We start from the raw sequence: 23,039 nt of genomic DNA, 5'->3' as shown, positions 1-23,039 counted from the left end.
AGTTTTTGCACCCATGGAATTTAAGAAAACCAGTGCTTTATTAGCACCTGGCACTTCATTCGCCCTGCCGTACACCTCAATACGTTCCACATATGTCGCCAAATCTTCGACTTCATTGTCGAACGTAGAGATACTGCCACTCTTCGGCATCCCTGGGTGTGAGTTAACTGTCAAAAATGGCATCTCCCGCGCTTCCCCTTCTTCTCCGCTGGCACAAAATGGCGTCTCCTGAGCTTTCCTTCCTTCCCGCGCTCGCCCTTCTTCTCCGCTGTGGCTTCTAAAAATGGCGTCTCCCGTGCTCTTCCCTCTTCTCCCCGCGGACCCTGTTCAGCCCGTGAGCCCTGGCTGTGCTCTGCACGTTCTTCTCTTTTTTTTTTTCTTTTTCGACGCTGCTCAGTCTTGAACCCGGCTGTTTCTTTACCCTCTCTCTCTCCGGTTTGATTTCTTTTTCTCGACGCCGCTCGGTGTTCAACCCCCGGCTGCGCCCTTCGCGCTTCACCCTCTGTTTTACCCCATCGACGCTGCTCGGCTTTCTCTCCACCGTCGGTCGGCTCCAGCCGCTGCTACTTGGGAAGGGTCTGCACTGGACCTGTCGTCGGTCTCTTGCTAATCATCGTGGCTAGGGAACCAAGCCCGGCTCTCCACAGCCTCCCCTGCAATGTTCACTCTCTGCCTGACAGCTGGGCGGTTGCTCGTGGTCGACGCCCGTGTTCCTGTCCTCGACTTTTTTTTAATGTTGCAAGTAGATTCGAATCGACACACGTCGTCACTGTTAGATCCGTGATTCTGAGGAAATGCTGTTATTCAATAATCACACGGATGCTGTAAATTAACAATAAACAGGTCTTTACTGGAGGAGGGTAGTCTCAAGACTGGGGGTACAGAGGCAATCGCAAAGCTTATATACAGGTGTGGTCACTGCCGGTACTACAGTATACAGGAGCTTTAAAAGTAGCTCTGACTTAAAGGCACATAAACTACACTCTCCTCCCCTGAAGGGGCTGACTCTGGCTGGGTTCAGTTCTACACTCACTGGTTCCCCTCTCCCTATCCTCCCCTGAAAGTGCTGACTCTGGCTGGGTTCAGTTCAACACTGACTGGTTCCCCTCCCTCTCCTCCCCTGAAGGTGCTGACTCTGGCTGGATTCAGTTCCACACTCATTGGTTCCCCTCCCTCTCCTCCCCAGGAGGTGCTGACTCTGGCTGGGTTCAGTTCTACACTCACTGGTTTGCCTCCCTCTCCTCCCCTGAAGGTGCTGACTCTGGCTGGGTTCAGTTCCACACTCATTGGTTCCCCTCCCTCTCCTCCCCAGGAGGTGCTGACTCTGGCTGGGTTCAGCTCTACTACACTCACTGGTTCCCCTCCCTCTTCTCCCCTGAAGGTGCTGACTCTGGCTGGTTTCAGTTCTACACTCACTAGTTCCCCTCCCTCTCCTACCCTGAAGGTGCTGACTCTGGCTGGGTTCAGTTCTACACTCACTGGTTCCCCTCCCTCTCCTCCCCAGAAGGTGCTGACTCTGGCTGGGTTCAGTTCCACACTCACTGATTCCCCTCCCTCTCCTCCCCAGAAGGTGCTGACTCTGGCTGGGTTCAGTTCTACACTCACTGTTTCCCCTCCCTCTCCTCCGCTGATGGTACTGACTCTGGCTGGGTTCAGCTCTACACTCACTGGTTCCTCTCCCTCTCCTCCCCTGAAGGTGCTGACTCTGGCTGGTTTCAGTTCCACACTATTTGGTTCCCCTCCCTCTCCTCCCCTGAAGGTGCTGACTCTGGCTGGGTTCAGTTCTACACTCACTGGTTCCCCTCCCTCTCCTCCCCTGATGGTGCTGACTCTGGCTGGGTTCAGCTCTACACTCACTGGTTCCCCTCCCTCTCCTCCCCTGAAGGTGCTGACTCTGGCTGGGTTCAGTTCTACACTCAGTGGTTCCCCTCCCTCTCCTCCCCTGATGGTACTGACTCTGGCTGGGTTCAGCTCTACACTCACTGGTTCCACTCCCTCTCCTTCCCTGAAGGTGCTGAATCTGGCTGGGTTCAGATCTACACTCACTGGTTCCCCTCCCTCTCCTCCCCAGAAGGTGCGGACTCTGGCTGGTTTCAGCTATACTACACTCACTGGTTCCCCTCCCTCTCCTCCCCAGAAGGTGCGGACTCTGGCTGGTTTCAGCTATACTACACTCACTGGTTCCCCTACCTCTCCTCCCCAGGAGGTGCTGACTCTGGCTGGGTTCAGCTCTACTACACTCACTGGTTCCCCTCCCTCTTCTCCCCTGAAGGTGCTGACTCTGGCTGGCTTCAGTTCTACACTCACTGGTTCCCCTCCCTCTCCTACCCTGAAGGTGCTGACTCTGGCTGGGTTCAGTTCTACACTCATTAGTTCCCCTCTCTCTCCTCCCTTGAAGGTGCTGACTCTGGCTGGGTTCAGTTCCACACTCACTGGTTCCCCTCCCTCTCCTCCCCAGAAGGTGCTGACTCTGGCTGGGTTCAGTTCTACACTCACTGGTTCCCCTCCCTCTCCTCCGCTGATGGTACTGACTCTGGCTGGGTTCAGCTCTACACTCACTGGTTCCCCTCCCTCTCCTCCCCTGAAGGTGCTGACTCTGGCTGGGTTCAGTTCTACATTCACTGGTTCCTCTCCCTCTCCTCCCCTGAAGGTGCTGACTCTGGCTGGGTTCAGTTCCACACTATTTGGTTCTCCTCCCTCTCCTCTCCTGAAGGTGCTGACTCTGGCTGGGTTCAGTTCTACATTCACTGGTTCCTCTCCCTCTCCTCCCCTGAAGGTGCTGACTCTGGCTGGGTTCAGTTCCACACTATTTGGTTCTCCTCCCTCCCCTCCCCTGAAGATGCTGACTCTGGCTGGGTTCAGTTCTACACTCACTGGTTCCCCTCCCTCTGCTCCCCTGAAGGTGCTGACTGTTAGATCCGTGGTTCAGTGGATATGCTGTTATTAAATAATCACACGGATGCTGTACATGAACAATAAACAGGTCTTTACTGGAGGAGGGTAGTCTCAAGACTGGGGGTACAGAGGCATGCGCAAAGCTTATATACCGGTGTGGTCACTGCCAGTACTACAGTATACAGGAGCTGTAAAAGTAGTTCGGACTTAAAGGCACATACACTACAATTCCTCCCCTTTTAGATTAGTAGTACCCCTAATATTCAAATAACAATTAACATTTCAACATGTACATTAAACAACAAAAGTCGATTTATAGATTCAGTCTTTGGGGCGGCTTCCTGACCCTTTCGGGATAGCGCATTTCCGGAGGTTCTTGTTCTTGGTGCAGAGGCGATTCTGACCCCCTTTCATCGGGTAGTTCATCGGGTTCCACTGCTACTGGGTCTGAAGTAGATGCTACCGGTATGTCGGGTTCATCCCCAGGTACTCAAGACATGGGGTTGACGCGTTCCTGTGACGCTAAGATCTGATCGACGTGGCGTCTCACAATGTTCTCCCCGACATCCACTGTGTACATTAATGGCCCCTGCCTTGTACATATCGTTCCGGGTTGCCATTTCTCTGTTCGATAGTCACGGGCCAAGACTGGTTGCCCTACATTGAAGCTCCTTGTCGGCTTCTCATTGATGGGCTGGAATTGTTTGTCCTCAACATTTCTTCGCACATTTGGTCTGAGCAAGTCTAGACGAGATCTCAACCTTCGGTTAAAGAACATCATGGCCGGGGTCTGGTTGGTAACTGCATGTGTCGCGTTTCGGTAGGCTAATAAGAAATTGTCCCTCTTATGCTGTAGTGGAATTTCATCGTCGCACATGGCCTTTATCGCCTTCTTAAAGGTTTGTACGAACCTCTCAGCCAATCCATTTGTGGCTGGATGATACGGGGCGGATGTGTAATGCCTTAACCCATTCTTTTTCATAAATTTTTGGAACTCGTCGGACACAAACTGTGGTCCATTATCAGAGCAAATCTGCTCTGGCAACCCGTTTCTGGCAAATATAGTCCATAGGACTGCAATCGTTTTCTCTGTAGTGGTTGAAGACATTTTTATCACCTCAGGACACTTTGAATGAGCATCCACTGCTATTAAGAACATTGAGTCCATGAATGGACCAGCAAAATCAATATGCACCCATTGCCATGGAGAGGAGGGCCACTCCCATGGGTGTAGAGGGGCATGTGGTGGTGCATTTCGGACCTTCTGGCATCCTAAGCAGCTCTTAGTTAGGTCTTCGATTTGTTGATCGATTCCTGGCCGCCACACATAAGCCCTAGCAAGGCTTTTCATTTTCACTCCCCCCAGATGACCTTCATGTCGCTCATTTAGCACTCTCTCCCTTAACTTGGGTGGAATCACCACTCTGGATCCACACATCACTGTCCCCTGGCATACTGACAGCTGTTCTCTTCTGGATGAGAATGCTGACAACAGTGAGTCGCCATGTGTTGGCCATCCCCATACCGTCAATTCATATACCCGCGACAGCGTCGGATCATTGCGGGTCTCCTTCTCTATATCCGCGTTTGTTACTGGCAATCGTTCAATTATTGACGAATAAAATATCTCGATAGGGTCCACTGCTGGTGCTTCCTCCACAGTAGGCAGTGGCAGGCGCGATAGGCCATCAGCGTTCCCATGCTGTTTCGTGCCTTTATATTCTATTTCATATTGATTCACCCCTAGAAACAGGGACCATCTTTGTAACCGCTGTGCAGTCATCACTGGAATGCCCTTCTTAGGATTAAAGATGGAGACAAGTGGTTGGTGGTCAGTCAGCAAGGTGAACTTCTGCCCATGCAGATAGTGGTTGAATTTTTTTACTCCCCATACTAGGCTGAGGGCCTCCCTGTCAATCTGGGCGTAGTTACGCTCGGCTGAGGTTAGTGACCGAGACGCAAAGGCTACTGGCCTCTCCAACCTGTCTGGGAATTTGTGCGACAGCACCGCTCCAATACCATAGGGTGATGCATCACATGCCAAACGAATTGGTAGTGCTGGGTTGAAATGGGCCAACACCTCTTTTGATGTGATCAATTCTTTACACTTCTGGAAAGCTCATCTACGTTCGTCATCCCACTTCCATGGTACCCCTGTTTGCAGTAGGGTGTTCAGTGGGTGTAATACCATAGACAAATTTGGTAAGAACTTGTGGTAGTAGTTTACCAGCCCGAGGAACGACCTCAATTGTGACACATTTTCCGGTGCTGGAGCCTTGACTACTGCCTCAATCTTGTCAGGCGACTTATGTAACCCCTCTTCATTGATGACGTGGCCACAATATGAGATCTGTTTCTGGAAAAACTCACACTTGTGGCGATTAGCTCGTAGCCCATACTCCTTTAATCTGGTGAGCACCTTCTCCAAGTTGGCGAGGTGATCCCCGTCATTTTCGCCCGTGACAAATATGTCGTCCAAATAACACTGGGTCCCTGAAATCCCTTGCAGGACCTGATCCATCGCCCTTTGCCAGATAGCCAGAGCCGAGGCTACTCCAAACACCAGCCGGTTGTATTGGTGGAGACCTTTATGAGTGTTGATCGTAAGGTATTGTTTCGAAGCTTCTTCTACCTCCATTTGCAAGTACGCCTGGGCTAGATCAATTTTGGTGAAGCATTTACCTCCAGATAGCGAGGCGAAAATATCCTCAATTCATGGAAGCGGATATTGTACCGTGTGGAGGACTGGGTTCACTGATCCCCACAGATGCGGACCTTCTTTTGTTCCCCAGGCGTATTACTCAACGACCTCTTCATTACAGGAACGATGGGTGTAGTCCACTCGCTCCAGTCCACTTTGGACAGTATTCCTGAATGTTCCAACCCTTCCAGCTCTGCTTCAACAGATGGTCTGATCGCATAAGGCACCGGTCTGGCCTTCAGAAACTTTGGGCTTGCATTTTCCTCTATTTTAATCGTTGCTGTTATTCCTTTTAGTGTTCCTAGTCCCTCCTGGAACACTTTTTTTGCGTCAGTTAGCATTTTTGACAGTCGTCCAGGTGTGACGTCATCATCCTTTTTGGCCTCAACCTTCAGTGCCTGTATGGAATGCCAATCTAATTGTATCTTCCGGATCCATTCACGTCCTAGCAGTGGTGGTCCTCCATCTGGCAATACATATATATGCATTTTAGGTATTTCCTGGCCTTTATATGTCACTTTCACCCTTATTTTTCCTTTGGGGTAGACTTTTTGCCCCATATACGTCTTCAAGACAATCTCTGTAGCTTTCAAGGGTATGTGTGAAAATAGCCGCTTGTATTCTCTTTGATTTATGACTGTTAGCGCTGGCCCTGTGTCCAATTCCATTTTCACTTGGACTCCGACTATCTTGAGTGTAACCCAGATAGTCTGGTGATCCTCCATTTCTGTTACCTTATGTAGTTTCAGACAACCCAGCTCCTTGCTTCCGGAGTCTGTGTCACTTTTCTGTTCGTCTGAACCACTGTCCATCACCTGGTGTACCTTTTTGTACTTCTCCTGTGGAGTTTTCTTACTGTTGGTTTTCTACCCAGACCTGCAGACTCTTGCTATGTGTCCTGCTTTCCCACACTGTCTGCACACTTGGTCCTTGACCCAACAATCTTTCTGGTCATGTGTTGTTCTGCCACAGCGATAGCACTTCCCTGTTCCATAGGACCTTTCATTGGTGCCATATTCTTGTGGTCTCCATTGTATCTCTGCAGTGCCCCTTGCGGCAGCTTCGTGTGATACTGCCATGCTGTAAGCTTTGTCCAGCGTAAGGTCCTTTTCTGAAAGAAGCCGTTTCTGGGTTCCTTCACTTTGAAGCCCACACACAAACTTGTTTAAGTGGTCCTGTAGTATTTCTACTATGCTTTCAAATTTCTTGCTTACCGGCTTCTCTGGGGTTATTAGATTTCGCAGTAACCCATAAGTTTTTGCACCCATGGAATTTAACAAAACCAGTGCTTTACTAGCATCTGGCACTTCATTCGCCCTGCAGTACACCTCAATACATTCCACATATGTCGCCCAATCTTCGACTTCATTGTCGAACGTAGAGATACTGCCACTCTTCGGCATTCTTGGGTGTGAGTTAACTGTCAAAAATGGCGCCTCCCATGCTTCCCCTTCTTCTCCGCTGGCACAAAATGGCGTCTCCCGCACTTTCCTTCCTTCCCGCGCTCGCCCTTCTACTCCACTGCGGCTTCTAAAAATGGCGTCTCCCGCACTCTTCCTTCTTCTCCGCAGCTCAATGGCGTCTCCCGCACTCTCCTTTCTTCGCCCCGCGGACCCTGTTCAGCCCATGAGCCCTGGCTGTGCTCTGCGCGTTCTTCTTTTATTTATTTATTTATTTTTTTCGACGCCGCTCAGTCTAGAACCCGGCTGTTTCTTTACCCTCTCTCTCCGGTTTGATTTCTGAATGAGGGTTCAAACAGCAACTGACTGCACAGATCACTACTCAGGGTTTATATACAGGTGTGGTCACTGCCAGTACTACAGGATACAGGAGCTGTAAAAAGTAGTTCTCCCCCTTAAAGGTATATACATTTCAATTCCTCCCCTTTTCGATTAAAAGTACCATAACACTCATTTAACAATTAAATATCAAACTAATTACAATTAACACTTTTAACATGCAACATTAACTGAAAATAGTATATTTATAAATTCAGTCTTTGGGGAGGCTTCCTGATTCTTTCTGGATAACGCCTTTCCCGAGTGTCTCGCTCTTGGTGTGGAGGCGATTCTAACACCCTGTCATCAGTTGATTCATCAGCTTCCAATGCTATTGTTTCTGAGGTAGATGTGAACTGTACATCGGGTTCCTCACCAGGTACGTATGGCCGAGACATGGGGTTGACTCGTTCCTGTGACTCTAGGATCTGGTCAGCATGGCGTCTCACAATGTTCTCCCCAACATCCACTGTGTACATTAGTGGCCCCTGCCGTGTGCATATCATTCCTGGTTGCCATTTCTCTGTTCGGTAGTCGCGGGCCAAGACTGGTTGCCCTACATTGAAGCTCCTTGTCGGCTTCTCATTGATGTGCTGGAATTGCTTACTCTCAACATCTCTTCGTACATTTGGTCTGAGCAAATCCAGACGAGATCTCAACCTTCGGTTAAAGAACATCATGGCCGGGGCCTGGTTGGTGACTGCATGTGTCGCATTTCTGTAGGCTAACAGGAAATTGTCCACCTTATGCTGCAGTGGAATGTCGTCATCGCACATGGCCTTTACTGCTTTTTTAAAGGTTTGTACGAACCTCTCAGCCAATCCATTTGTGGCTGGATGATAAGGGGCGGATGTGTAATGCCTTACCCCATTCCTTTTCATAAATCTTCGAAACTCTTCGGACACAAACTGTGGTCCGTTATCAGAGCAAATCTGCTCTGGCAAGCCGTTCCTGGCAAAAATGGTCCGTAGGACTGCAATAGTTTTCTCCGTGGTGGTGGAGGACATTTTGATCACCTCAGGCCATTTCGAGTGCGCATCCACGGCTATTAAAAACATTGAGTCCATGAATGGACCAGCAAAATCAATATGCACCCGTTGCCATGGAGATGAGGGCCACTCCCATGGGTGTAGAGGGGCATGTGGTGGTGCATTTTGGAATTTCTAGCATCCTGAGCAGCTCTTTGTCAGTTCCTCGATTTGCTGATCGATCCCCGGCCACCACACATAAGCCCTAGCAAGGCTTTTCATTTTCACCCCTCCCAGATGACCTTCGTGAAGCTCATTGAGCACTCTCTCCCTTAAGTTGGGTGTAATACCGTAGACAAATTTGGTAAGAACTTGTGGTAGTAGTTTACCAGCCCGAGGAACGACCTCAGCTGTGACACATTTTCCGGTGCTGGAGCCTTGACTACTGCCTCAATCTTGTCAGGGGACTTATGTAACCCCTCTTCATCGATGACGTGGCCACAATACGAGATCTGTTTCTGGAAAAACTCGCACTTGTGGTGATTAGCTCGTAGCCCATATTCCTTCAATCTAGTGAGCACCTGCTCCAGGTTGGCGAGGTGATCACTGTCATTTTCGCCAGTAACCAGGATGTCGTCCAAATAACACTGGGTCCCTGGAATCCCTTGTTCATGGTTCCAACACCATCATCAAGTTTGCGGATGATACCACGGTAGTAGGCCAGATCACCAACAACGATGAGTCAGCCTACAGGGAGGAGGTCCAGCATCTCGTGAAGTGGTGCGCCGATAACAACCTGGCACTTAACATCAAGAAAACCAAATAAATCATTGTGGACTTCAGGAAGTCTAAAGGCGGAAGTCACACCCCCATCCACATCAATGGGGCTGTGGTGGAAAGGGTGGACAGCTTTAAGTTCCTCGGAGTCCACATCACGGAAGACCTCTCCTGGTCCCTCAATACCTCCTCTCTGGTGAAGAAGGCCCAGCAGCGCCTATATTTCCTAAGGAGGCTGAAGGGATGTAACCTGTCACCCCTGATCCTCTCTAACTTTTACCGCTGCACAATAGAGAGCATCCTGACAAACTGTATCACAGTATGGTATGGCAGCTGTAGCTACTATGACCGGAAAGCCCTGCAGTGGGTAGTCAAAACTGCCCAACGCATTACCGGCACCCGGCTACCGACCATAGAGCACATATACCAGAAATGCTGTTTACGGAGGTCACGGTCCATCATCAAAGACCCTACCCACCCCAGCCACAGTCTGTTCGCCCTCCTGCCATCTGGGAGATGCTACAGATGCATTCGCACCCGAACGACCAGATTTAGGAACAGCTTCTTTCCCAGGGCTGTCATCCTACTGAACTCCACAAATAAACTCTAAAGCCTGCACATCTGCCAATGCACTTTATTATGGTTATGTTTATGTTAATGTATTACAAGCCAAATGTATGTTGAATGTTTAAATGTCTTAATCTAAATGTACACTCTCGGGAGCCGCAAGCCTACATTTCATTGTACTGCATTTGTGCACTAACAATGACAATAAAGTTGATTTGATTTGATTTGATTTGTTTCATTGCCCTTTGCCAAATAGCCGGAGCTGATGCTACCCCGAACACCAGCCGATTGTATTGGTAGAGACCTTTATGAGTGTTGATCATGAGGTACTGTTTTGAGGCTTCTTCTACCTCCATTTGCAGGTACGCCTGGGCCAGATCAATCTTAATGAAGCGCTTCCCTCCAGATAGCGAGGCGAAAATATCTTCAATCCGCGGAAGCGGATATTGTACAGTGTGAAGGATTGGGTTCACTGTCACCTTAAAGTCCCCACAGATGCGAACCTTCTTTGGTTCCCCAGGCGCATTACTCAACGACCTCTTCATTACAGGAACGATGGGTGTAGCCCACTCGCTCCAGTCCACTTTGGACAGTACTCCTGAACGTTCCAAACCTTCCAGCTCTGCTTCGACGGCTGGGCGGATCGCATAACGTACCGGTCTGGCCTTAAAAAACTTTGGGCTTGCATTTTCCTCGATTATGATCGTCGCTGTTATGCCTTTTAGTGTTCCGAGTCCCTGCTGGAACACTTCTTGTGCGTCCGTTAGCATTTTTGACAGTCGTCCAGGTGTGACGTCGTCATCCTTTTTGGCATCTACAGTCAGTGCTTGTATGGAATGCCAATCTAGCTGTATCTTCTGGATCCATTCACGTCCTAGTAGTGGTGGTCCTCCATCTGGCAATACATATAGGTCCATTTTTGGTGTTTCCTTGCCATTATATATAACATTCACCCTTATTTTTCCTTTGGGGTAGACTTTTTGCCCCGTGTACGTCTTCAAGACAATCTTTGTATCTCTCAAGGGTATATGTGAAAATAGCCACTTGTAGTCCCTTCGGTTTATGACTGTTAGGGCTGATCCTGTGTCCAATTCCATTTTCACTTGGACTCCTGCTATCTTGAGCGTGACCCAGATAGTTTGGTGATCCTCCATTTTGATCACATTATGTAGTTTCAGACAACCCAGCTCCTTGCTTCCGGAGTCTGAACTACACTCCGTCACCTTATGTACCTTCTTCTACTTCTCCGGTGGAGATTTCTTGCTGCTGGTTTTCTTTCCCGACCTGCAGACTCTTGCTATGTGTCCTACTTTTCCACACTGTCTGCACACTTTGTCCTTGAACCAGCAATCATTATGGTCGTGTGTTGTTCTGTCGCAGCGATAGCACTTCACTGTTCCGTATGACATTTCATTTGTGCCATATTCTTGCGGTCTCCATTGTATCTCTGCAGCGCCCCGTGCTGCTGCTTCGTGTGATACTGAAATGCTGAAAGCCTTGTCCAGCGTAAGATCCTTTTCTGATAGAAGCCGTTTCTGGGTTCCTTCACTTTGAAGCCCACACACAAACTTGTCCCTTAAAGTATCTGCTAGTCCCGTTCCAAACTGGCAGTGTTTCGATAGCTTGCGCAGTTCCATTAAATACTCAGCATTACTTTCATCTTTATGCTGGTTCCTTTTGTGAAACTTAAATCTTTCTGCTATCAGCAGCGGTGTGGGGTTTAAGTGGTCCTGTAGGATTGACACTATGTTTTCAAAATCCTTTTCTACTGGCTTCTCTGGGGTTACTAGGTTTCGTAGTAAGCCATACGTTTTTGCACCCATTGAATTCAACAATACCAGCGCTTTCTTGTCATCTGGCACTTCATTCGCCTTGCAGTATACTTCTATGCGTTCGACATATGTCGTCCAATCTTCGACTTCATTGTCGAACGCTGTGATACTGCCACTCTTCGGCATTCTTGGGTGTGGTTAGACTGGCTTAAAATGGTGTCTCCCGCGCTTTCCTTTCTTCCCCGCTGCGGCTTAAAATGGCATCTCCCGCGCTTTCCTTTCTTCCCCACAGCGGCTTAAAATGGGGTCTCCCGCGCTGCTGCCAACGCCGCTCTCGGCGGTCCTCGTGGGAAATGGCAATGCCCTGTGGGTTTCATGCGCTGCTCCTGCGCTGCTGCCAATGCCGCTCTCTGCGGTCCTCGTGGCAATGGCAGCGCCTCGCGTTTTCCTGCGTATCTCTCTCCCCCGTTGACGCCGCTCGGTCCTGAACACCAGCTGCGCTCTGCTCTCTCTCGTCTCGCTCCCCCGTTGACGCCGCTCGGTCCTGAACACCGGCTGCGCTCTGCTCTCTCTCGTCTCTCTCCCCCGTTGACGCCGCTCGGTCCTGAACACCGGCTGCGCTCTGTGTGCTCTGCCCTCTCTCTCTCCCCCGTCAACGCTGCACGGCCTTTTTCTGTGCCGCTCGGTCGGCTCTAGCCGCCGCTGTCCGGGAAGGGTCTGTGCAGTACCGGTTGCCAGCCCGCCTCGCTGGTGCACCATGACTGGAAAGCCAAGCCTGGCTCTCGACAGTCTCCCCTGCGATGCTCAAATCTCCGCTGGATGACTGGGCGGTTGCCCGTGGTCGACGCCCGTTCTTCTGGACTCGACCTCCTTCCACTGTTCTCCAGGAGCGAATCCCTGGAAGGTGATGCAGAGTTGCAGGTAGGTTCGAATCTGCTCGTCGCCAATGTTAGATCCGTGTATCTTAATGTTGTGTCCTTCAACAATCAGACAAAAGACTGCAGGGAACGATCAACAGGTGTTTACTGAATGAGGGTTCAAACTGCAACTGACTGTACAGATCACTACTCAGGGTTTATGTACAGGTGTGGTCACTGCCGGTACTACAGGATACAGGAGCTGTAAAAAGTAGTTCTCCCCCTTAAAGGTACATACATAACAGTGCTGACTCTGGCTGTGTTCAGTTCTACACTCACTGGTTCCCCTCCCTCTTCTCCCCTGAAGGTGCTGACTCTGGCTGGTTTCAGTTCTACACTCACTGGTTCCCCTCCCTCTCCTCCCCTGAAGGTGCTGACTCTGGCTGGGTTCAGTTCTACACTCACTGGTTCCCCTCCCTCTCCTCCCCTGAAGGTGCAGACTCTGGCTGGGTTCAGTTCTACACTCATTGGTTCCCCGCCCTCTCCTTCCCTGAAGGTGCTGACTCTGGCTGGGTTCAGTTCTACACTCACTGATTCCCCACAGTTTCTAAACAGCTTCGGGCACGTTGTTAAACACACCCACAGCAGAAGCACATTAATCTGATGCGCGATCACTTTCACACAAGCAGGCAGCGGTGTGGAGCCTCCTGAGAGTCTGGCCCCTTTACAGCCAGTATTTACAGGAGCAGGGACATAGAAAAGAGTCTAATTAAAATCAGTCATATATATTTGTTAATTAAAAATAGTAACTTCTCATTTACAGGCGCTCCCTGACCAGTCTCCATTTCTCCTTCATTTATAAATGCTCCCAGACCAGTCACTATTTCGCCTTCATTTACAGACGCTCCCAGACCAGTCACCATTTCTCCTCCATTTACAGACGTGCCCTGACCTGTCACCATTTCCCCTTCATTTACAGACACTACCTGACCAATCACCATTTCCCCTTCATTTACAGACGCTCCTTGACCAGTCTCCATTTCTCCTCCATTTACAGACGCTCCCTGACCAGTCACCATTTCTCATTCATTTATAGACGCTCCCTGACCAATCACCATTTCTCCTTCATTTACAGACGCTCCCTGACCAGTCACCATTTCTCCTCTATTTACAGATGCTCCCTGACCAGTCACCATTTCTCCTCCATTTACAGAAGCTCCCTGACCAGTTACCATTTCTCCTCCATTTACAGTCGCTCCCTGAGTCTCCATTTCTCCTCCATTTACAGACGCTCCGTGACTTCCTGTCTGTCCCGGAGTTTGGCGCGGGGCCCCTTTGCTGAGCGAATCGGGAGAAACCGGGAAGCGGCGGGCGGATAATGTTGAGTGTTTTAATAATGGGGCCTGGGGCCGCACTCGGGGTGTGTGCAGCCCGCGTCCCCCCGGGGTTCACGAACCTGCTCCCTGAGCTCGGGGTGTGAGCAGCCCGCGTCCCCCCGGGGTTCATGAACCCGCTCCCTGAGCTCCGGGTGTGAGCAGCCCGCATCCCCCGGGGTTCATTAACCTGCTCCCTGAGCTCAGGGTGTGAGCGGCCTGCGTCCCCCCGGGGTTCATGAACCCGCTCCCTGAGCTCGGGGTGTGAGCGGCCCGCGTCCCCCCCGGGGTTCATGAACCCGCTCCCTGAGCTCGGGGTGTGAGCGGCCCGCGTCCGCCCGGGGTTCATGAACCCGCTCCCTGAGCTCGGGGTGTGAGCAGCCCGCGTCCCCCCGGGGTTCATGAACCCGCTCCCTGAGCTCGGGGTGTGAGCGGCCCGCCTCCTTTAAGGACTCTATTCCATTCTCCCAGTTACTCCGTCTCCGTCGCATCTGCTCCGACGATGCCACCTCCCCCCCCCCTTTCCTTTTTTTTCTCTCTCCCACATGGCAGCTGTCTCCCATTCTGCCAGCACATTTCACACCTAATCTGAGCCGTCTTTTGTCTCCACTAGTCCTCTCACCATCTCGTCTCGGTTTGAATACCTCTTAATGTCTCTTCACTTCTCTTTTGTTCTCTCCCAGCCCCCAAACTGGCCTTTTAATCTGTTTCATTTCCTGGGCTTCATCAGTCTTGACAAATGGTGTTGACCTGAAACATTGACTCTATTTCTGTCTCCACGGATGTTGCCTGGCCTGCTGAGTTTTTCCAGCATTTTCTGTTGTTGTTGTCAATTTCTATCCTGGACTCTCAGTGATGGCTTTTGGAAACTCCTTTTACAGGCTGTGAGAAGTGTAGTGTGTGTGCCTTTAAGACAGAACTACTTTTACAGCTCCTGTATACTGTAGTACCGGCAGTGACCACACCTGTATATAAGCCTTGCGCATGCCTCTGTACCCCCAGTCTTGAGACTACCCTCCTCCAGTAAATACCTGTTTATTGTTAAGTTACAGCATCCGTGTGGTTATTGAAAAACAGCATACTCTCAGAATCACGGATCTAACAGTGGTGACGAGTGTCGATTCGAATCTACCTGCAACTCTACATTTCCCTTCGAGGATTCGCTCCGGGAGGGCGGTGTAACAAAAAAAAAGTCGAGGCCAGGAACACGGGCGTCGACCACGAGCAACCGCCCAGTCGTCCGGCAGAGAGTGAACATCGCAGGGGAGGCTGTGGAGAGCGGGACTTGGTTCCCCAGCCATGACGATTAGCAAGAGACCGACGACAGGTCCAGCGCAGATCCTTCCCAGACACCGGCGGCTGGAGCCGACCGATGGTGAAGAAAAAGCCGAGCAGCGTCGACGGGGTAAGACAGAGGGTGAAGCGCACAGGGCGCAGCCGGGGGTTGAAAACCGAGCAGCGTCGAGAAAAAAAATCAAAAAAACAAACCGGAGAGAGGGTAAAGCAACAGCCGGGTTCAGGACCGAGCGGCGTCGAGAAAAAAAAAAAAAAGAACGCGCAGAGCACAGCCAGGGCTCAAGGGCTGAACAGTGTCCACGGGGAGAAGAAGGGAGAGCGCGGGAGATGCCATTGAGCCGCGGAGAAGAAGGAAGAGCGCGGGAGACGCCATTTTTAGAAGCCGCAGCGGAGAAGAAGGGCGAGCGCGGGAAGGAAGGAAAGTGCAGGAGACGCCATTTTGTGCCAGCGGAGAAGAAGGGGAAGTGCGGGAGACGCCATTTGTGACAGTTAAATCACACCCAGGGATGCCGAAGAGTGGCAGTATCTCTACGTTCGACAATGAAGTCGAAGATTGGGCGACATATGTGGAACGTATTGAGGTGTACTGCAGGGCGAATGAAGTGCCAGACGCTAGTAAAGCACTGGTTTTGTTAAATTCCATGGGTGCAAAAACTTATGGGTTACTGCGAAATCTAATAACCCCAGAGAAGCCGGTGAACAAGAATTTCGAAAGCATAGTAGAAATCCTACAGGACCACTTAAACCCCACACCACTGCTGATAGCAGAACGATTTAAGTTCCATAAAAGGAACCAACACAAAGACGAAAGCAATGCTGAGTACCTAACAGAACTGCGCAAGCTATCGAAACACTGCCAGTTTGGAGCGGGACTAGCAGATACGTTAAGGGACAAGTTTGTGTGTGGGCTTCAAAGTGAAGGAACCCAGAAATGGCTTCTATCAGAAAAGGATCTTACGCTGGACAAGGCTTTCAGTATGGAAGTATCACACGAAGCAGCCGCAAGGGGAGCTGCAGAGATACAACGGAGACCGCAAGAATATGGCACCAATGATAAGTCCTATGGAACAGGGAAGTGCTATCGCTGCGGCAGAACAACACATGACCAGAAGGATTGTTGGTTCAAGGACCAAGTGTGCAGACAGTGTGGAAAAGCAGGACACATAGCAAGAGTCTGCAGGTCTGGGAAGAAAACCAACAGTAAGAAATCTCCACAGGAGAAGTACAAAAAGGTACACCAGGTGATGGACAGTGGTTCAGACGAACAGAAAAGTGACACAGACTCCGGAAGCAAGGAGCTGGGTTGTCTGAAACTACATCAGGTAACCAAAATGGAGGATCACCAGACTATCTGGGTTACACTCAAGATAGATGGAGTCTGAGTGAAAATGGAATTGGACACAGGATCAGCCCTAACAGTCATAAACCAAAGGGACTAAAAGCGGCTATTTTCACATATACCGTTGAAAGCTACTGAGATTGTCTTGAAGACATATACGGGGCAAAAAGTCTACCCCAAAGGAAAAATAAGGGTGAAAGTGATATATAAAGGCCAGGAAATACCTAAAATGGATATATATGTATTGCCAGAGGGAGGACCACCACTGCTAGGACGTGAATGGATCCGGAAGATACAATTAGATTGGCATTCCATACAGGCACTGAAGGTTGAGGCCAAAAAGGATGATGATGTCACACCTGGACGACTGTCAAAAATGCTAACTGACGCAAAAGAAGTGTTCCAGGAGGGACTAGGAACACTAAAAGGCAACGATTAAAATAGAGGAAAATGCAAGCCCAAAGTTTCTTAAGACCAAACCAATGCCTTATGCTATCAGACCAGCTGTCGAAGCAGAGCTGGAAGGGTTGGAACATTCAGGAGTGCTGTCCAAAGTGGACTGGAGCGAGTGGGCTACACCCATCGTTCCTGTAATGAAGAGGTCGTTGAGTAATACGCCTGGGGAACCAAAGAAGGTCCACATCTGTGGGGATTTTAAGGTGACAGTGAACCCAGTCCTTCACACGGTACAATATCCACTTCCACGAATTGAGGATATTTTCGCCTCACTATCTGGAGGTAAACGCTTCACCAAAATTGATCTAGACCAGGCGTACTTGCAAATGGAGGTAGAGGAAGCTTCAAAACAATACCTTACGATTAACACTCATAAAGGTCTCCATCAATACAACCGGCTGGTGTTCGGGGTAGCCTCGGCTCCGGCTATCTGGCAAAGGGCAATGGATCAAGTCCCGCAAGGGATTCCAGGGAACCAGTGTTACTTGGACAACATCTTGGTCACGGGCGAAAATGACAGTGATCACCTCGCCAACTTGGAGAAGGTGCTCACCAGATTAAAGGAGTATGGGCTATGAGCTAATCGCCACATGTGCGAGTTTTTCCAGAAACAGATCTCATATTGTGGCCACGTCATCGATGAAGAGGGGTTACATAAGTCCCCTGAAAAGATTGAGGCAGTAGTCAAGGCTCCAGCACCGGAAAATGTGTCACAACTGAGGTCGTTCCTCGGGCTGGTAAACTACTACCACAAGTTCTTACCAAATTTGTCCACGGTATTACACCCACTGAACACCCTACTGCAAACAGGGGTACCATGGAAGTGGGATGACAAACGTAGACGAGCTTTCCAGAAGTGTAAAGAATTGATCACATCAAAAGAGGTGTTGGCCCATTTCAACCCAGCACTACCAATTCGTTTGGCATGTGATGCATCACCCTATGGTATTGGAGCGGTGCTGTCGCACAAATTCCCAGATGGGTTGGAGAGGCCAGTAGTCTTTGCGCCTCGGTCACTAACCTCAGCCGAGCGCAACTATGCCCAGATTGATAGGGAGGCCCTCAGCCTAGTATGGGGAGTAAAAAAATTCAACCACTATCTGCATGGGCAGAAGTTCACCTTGCTGACTGACCACCAACCACTTGTCTCCATCTTTAATCCTAAGAAGGGCGTTCCAGTGATGACTGCACAATGGTTACAAAGATGGTCCCTGTTTCTAGGGGCGAATCAATATGAAATAGAATATAAAGGCACGAAACAGCATGGGAACGCTGATGGGCTATTGCGCCTGCCACTGACTACTGTGGATGAAGCACCAGCAGTGGACCCTATTGAAATATTTTATTCGTCAATAATTGAACGATTGCCAGTAACAAACGCGGCTATAGAGAAGGAGACCCGCAATGATCCGACGCTGTCTCGGGTATATGATTTGACGGTGAGGGGATGGCCAACACATGGCGACTCACTGTTGTCAGCATTCTCATCCAGAAGAGAACAGCTGTCAGTATGCCAGGGGACAGTGATGTGTGGATCCAGAGTGGTGATTCCACCCAAGTTAAGGGAGAGAGTGCTAAATGAGCTACATGAAGGTCATCTGTGGGGAGTGAAAATGAAAAGCCTTGCTAGGGCTTATGTATGGTGGCAGGGAATCGATCAACAAATCGAAGACCTAACTAAGAGCTGCTTAGGATGCCAGAAGGTCCAAAATGCACCACCACATGCCCCTCTACACCCATGGGAGTGGCCCTCCTCTCCATGGCAACGGGTGCATATTGATTTCGCTGGTCCATTCATGGACTCAATGGGCTGGATTTTGCTACGGGGGCGGGTTGGGGTTGTGTTCCCCACATTTCGTGTTTCCCACACGAATCCTGAACGATGTGGGAAATTGATGCAATTTTGATTTTATAGGCCAATTGATTCCCCACGTGTGGGAACCCCTAGCCGGAGAGCTTTTCAGGTGGGAAGCTCGCCTCCGATGACATCATCACTGCTGCTTCATTTAAGGGCTTCCACAAGCCTTGCTCACTTCAGCAGACTGCCAAGCTTCTGGCCCTGGCAGCTGCTGCTACCATCATCAATCATGGCGACACATCGGAGTAAGGCATCCCCCAGATTTGACGAGGCAGCCCTCCAGGCATTGGTGGAGGGAGCGACAGAGAGCAGGGAGGTGCTCTTCCCCTCCTCGGGGAGGAAGAAGCCACCCCAGCAAACCAAGGCTGTGTGGCTGAGGGTGGCAGAGCAGGTGAACGCCAGCTCGAATACCAGCAGAACATGGATCCAGTGTCGGAAACGCTTCCATGACCTTCTGCGCACTGGAAAAGTGAGTTAGATGTTCCCATCACTCTTAATCTGATCCCCATTGCCTTTCCTCACCAGCTCTCAGCTTTACCAATCTCTTCCTCCACATCCCACTTAACACTGACATCCATGCACCCTTTCCCACTCCCTCTCTCTCTATGGTCACATTGACCTAACTAATGGACTATGCAGCCCTCACACTCCCTATCACTGTCATGCTATGAAAACAACTTACATCACATAGGGAGGGCCCTTGGTCTTGCCATCTCACTCCATCTTTCTCTCCTTCTAAGCATCTATACCATCGATTCTCTACACTCACTCCTTCATTCTCGCTCAAACTCCACTTGTCTCCCCCATTGCAGGAAAAGCGAGCTCACAACCGAAGAGAGCGAGCCAGGACAGGGGGAGGGGCAGCCTCCTTAGCCCAGCTGACCCCATGGGAGGAGGCGATCCTGGAGATTGTCGGCATCCAGGACGACACACAAGTGGGGGACGGAGAGACCGGTGCAGCAGAGCAAGCTGGTGACAGAAGAGTTTTCCAACTCTCTCAATTGCATTGCATGACTTGCTGATAATGACTTGGAAGCTCTAGCAGATGGACCTCTGATCATCTGCAATAAGCACTGTGCAGGTAACCCTGGCCTCTCATCTCTGACACTTTCCTTTACTCCCCCACAGGACCATCGCAAGCTCCCGTCTCCAGGACGCAGGAGGAGGTTCAGCCTCAGCATCCAGACTCCTCAGAGGAAGCTGCAACCTCTGAGGGCGCAGCGTCAGCAGAAGGCAACGCACCCAGCACCAGCGCAGACACTCACACCTCGGTGGGACCTTCGGGACATAGAGCAGTGTTGTCACCTGGTGCATCACAGCTCACAAGTGAGCCTCAGCAGATGGTGGAGACAGGGACAGCAGTGGAGAGTCCTAGTCGGAGGGCGCAGCACTCTCCCAGCTCGGCTCAGCTGCATGTCGACCCTCTGCCTCTGGGTCCATCCACAGTATCAGCGGTGATGGCACTCCAGGAAAATATGCAGGAGTCTCTGGCAGGTTTTGTCTCCAGGGTTGCTGCGAGTGTGGAGCGAATGGAGGAGTCCGTCGCTAACATGAGCAGAGCCTTTGTGGAGTCATTGGCGCATCAACGCATTACCACGGAAAGGATGGCAACCTCCGTGGAAAGGCTGGCTACGGCCATGGAGGAGATAAGTCGCGCGAGTGTTGAAAACATGGTGAGTGTTCAGACTAGACTGACATCTCTGGAGGAGCGATGGGCAGCTATTGAACAGAGAAACCAGACCTTCATGGCAGTCCCTCTGAGAAGGACTGCCAGTCCCGACACGGGTCCCCATGGCTCCCCTGATGTGCAGCAAGGTGCTCTCTCGCTACTTGCAAGCGCTGAGGGGGACCTGACCCATGAGAGGGATGATGGTGGCAGAAAACAAGGAGGTGGGGGCTCCTCTCCAAGCGCTCAAACTTCCATGCCACTGACAAGTCCTCGGTCAGAGCCCCACCTGAGTCAGCACCCAAGTGAGATCGGCGTCTCAACCCCTGCACAGCCGCAGGAGCAGCAGACTGTTGCGCAGCCCTTACAGGCTCGCAACCCCAGAGGACGCCCGCCAAAGGTGTCCAGACAGGAGCAGCAAGGAAGTGAGCAAGGGGCCTCCACATCTGCTGATGCCACTGGGGAACCACTACGTAGGAGCACGCGTAAGAGAAAGAAACTGCACAAATAGTCACAAGGGTAGTCACTTGGGTGGAATTTAATGTGTTATGGTTGAAAGCCATCAGAATAATGTTAATAAATCATCTGTTGGCTACTGCTGTAGTTGTGGCGTGTGTCATTTCGCGAATGGGACTTTCACTTTGAGGTCAGTATGGTGGTCACATCGCTAGAAGTCAGCTGGTTCCTGGCTATTGTCAGTGCTCAGGTAAAAGGATGCGAGGCAATAGTCCCTCATGGGCGAGGCTCAGCAAATCTGCCCAATATGAGCGCATTCCTTGCATGCCGGCCACCAATGTTCTCGCGCACTGCTGCCGCTGATTGATGAGCCTCTGCAAGATGTTCGTCTTCGCTCTCCTGCTCCCCCTCCTCCTCCTCCTCATCTGAGGAGGATATGTCAGGAGCCACTTGGTCCTCGGCCATCTGCAAGCCACGACGCTGTGCCATGTTGTGAAGCGCACAGCAAACCACAACGATTCTGGAGACCCTGGCTGCTGAGTATTGCAGGGCTCCACCTGATCTATCCAGGCATCTGAAGCGCATCTTCAGCAGACCAATGGTCTGCTCGATCATGGCTCTGGTGGAAAGGTGGCTGGAGTTGAAGTTCTCCTCAGCTGCGTTGGCTGGGCTCCTCAGCGGCGCCAATAGCCACGTCCTCAAGGGATAGCCCTTGTCTCCAAGTAGCCATCCGTTAAGTTGGTGTGGCGGACTGAATAGCGGAGGCACAGTAGACTGGCGCAGTATGAAGGAGTCATGGCAACTGCCAGGGTACTTGGCTCAAACATGCAAAATTTCCTTCTTGTGGTCACACACCAGCTGAACGTTGAGGGAGTGGAAGCCCTTGCGGTTGACAAAAATACCAGGATTGCGATGGGGAACCTTAAGGGCCACGTGTGCAATCAACGATGCCCTGCACCCTTGGAAAGCCTGCAAGATTAGCAAATCCAACCGCTCTCGAGGCAAAGAGGACGAGTGTCCTCCTTGGAGGGGAACCACGTAAAGAGGGTGAGTGTCCTCCTTGGAGGGGAACCAGGTAAAGAGTTGGTGTGTCCTCCTTGGAGGGGAACTAGGTAAAGAGGGCGTGTGTCCTCCTTGGAGGGGAATGAGGCAAAGAGGACGTGTGTCCTCCTTGGAGGGGAACCAGGTAAAGAGGGCGTGTGTCCTCCTTGGAGGGGAACCAGGTAAAGAGGGCGAGTGTCCTCCTTGGAGGGGAACCAGGTAAAGAGGGCGAGTGTCCTCCTTGGAGAGGAACCAGGTAAAGAGGGCGTTTGTCCTCCTTGGAGGGGAATCAGGTAAAGAGGGTGAGTGTCCTCCTTGGAGGGGAACCAGGCAAAGAGGGCGTGTATCCTCCTTGGAGGGGAACCAGGTAAAGAGGGTGAGTGTCCTCCTTGGAGAGGAACCAGGTAAAGAGGGCGAGTGTCCTCCTTGGAGGGAAACCAGGCAAAGAGGGTGAGTGTCCTCCTTGGAGAGGAACCAGGTAATGAGGGCGCTTGTCCTCCTTGGAGGGGAACCAGGTAAAGAGGGCGAGTGCCCTCCTTGGAGGGAAACCAGACAAAGAGGGCGAGTGTCCTCCTTGGAGTGAAACCAGACAAAGAGGACGAGTGTCCTCCTTGGAGGGCAACCAGGCAAAGAGGGCGAGTGTCCTCCTTAGAGGGAAACCAGGCAAAGAGGGTGTGTGTCCTCCTTGGAGGGGAACCAGGTAAAGAGGGCGAGTGTCCTCCTTGGCGGAGAACCTGGTAAAGAGGGCGAGTGTGCTCCTTGGATAGGAACCAGGCAAAGAGGGCGAGTGTCCTCCTTAGAGGGGAACCAGGTAAACAGGGCGAGTGTCCTCCTTGGAGGGGAAGCAGGCAAAGAGGGCGAGTGTCCTCCTTGGATAGGAACCAGGCAAAGAGGGCGCGTGTCCTCCTTGGAGGGGAAGCAGGTAAAGAGGGCGAGTGTCATCCTTGGAGGGGAAACAGGTAAAGAGGGCGAGTGTCCTCCTTGGAGGGGAACCAGGTAAAGAGGACGTGTGTCCTCCTTGGAGAGGAACCAGGTAAAGAGGGCGAGTGTCCTCCTTGTAGGGGAGCCAGGTAAAGAGGACGAGTGTCCTCCTTGGAGGGGAACCAGGTAAAGGGGGCGAGTGTCCTTCTTGGAGGGGAGCCAGGTAAAGAGGGCGAGTGTCCTCCTTGGAGGGGAAGCAGGTAAAGAGGGCGAGTGTCCTTCTTGGAGGGGAGCCAGGTAAAGGGGGCAAGTGTCCTC

This window comes from Somniosus microcephalus, chromosome 4 (assembly GCF_052327205.1).
Source record: "Somniosus microcephalus isolate GS21.2 chromosome 4, FLI_Smic_1.0, whole genome shotgun sequence".
In the NCBI taxonomy this organism is placed as follows: domain Eukaryota; kingdom Metazoa; phylum Chordata; class Chondrichthyes; order Squaliformes; family Somniosidae; genus Somniosus; species Somniosus microcephalus.
The sequence above is the reverse complement of the archived record's forward strand: the minus strand, read 5'-3'. Positions refer to the sequence as shown.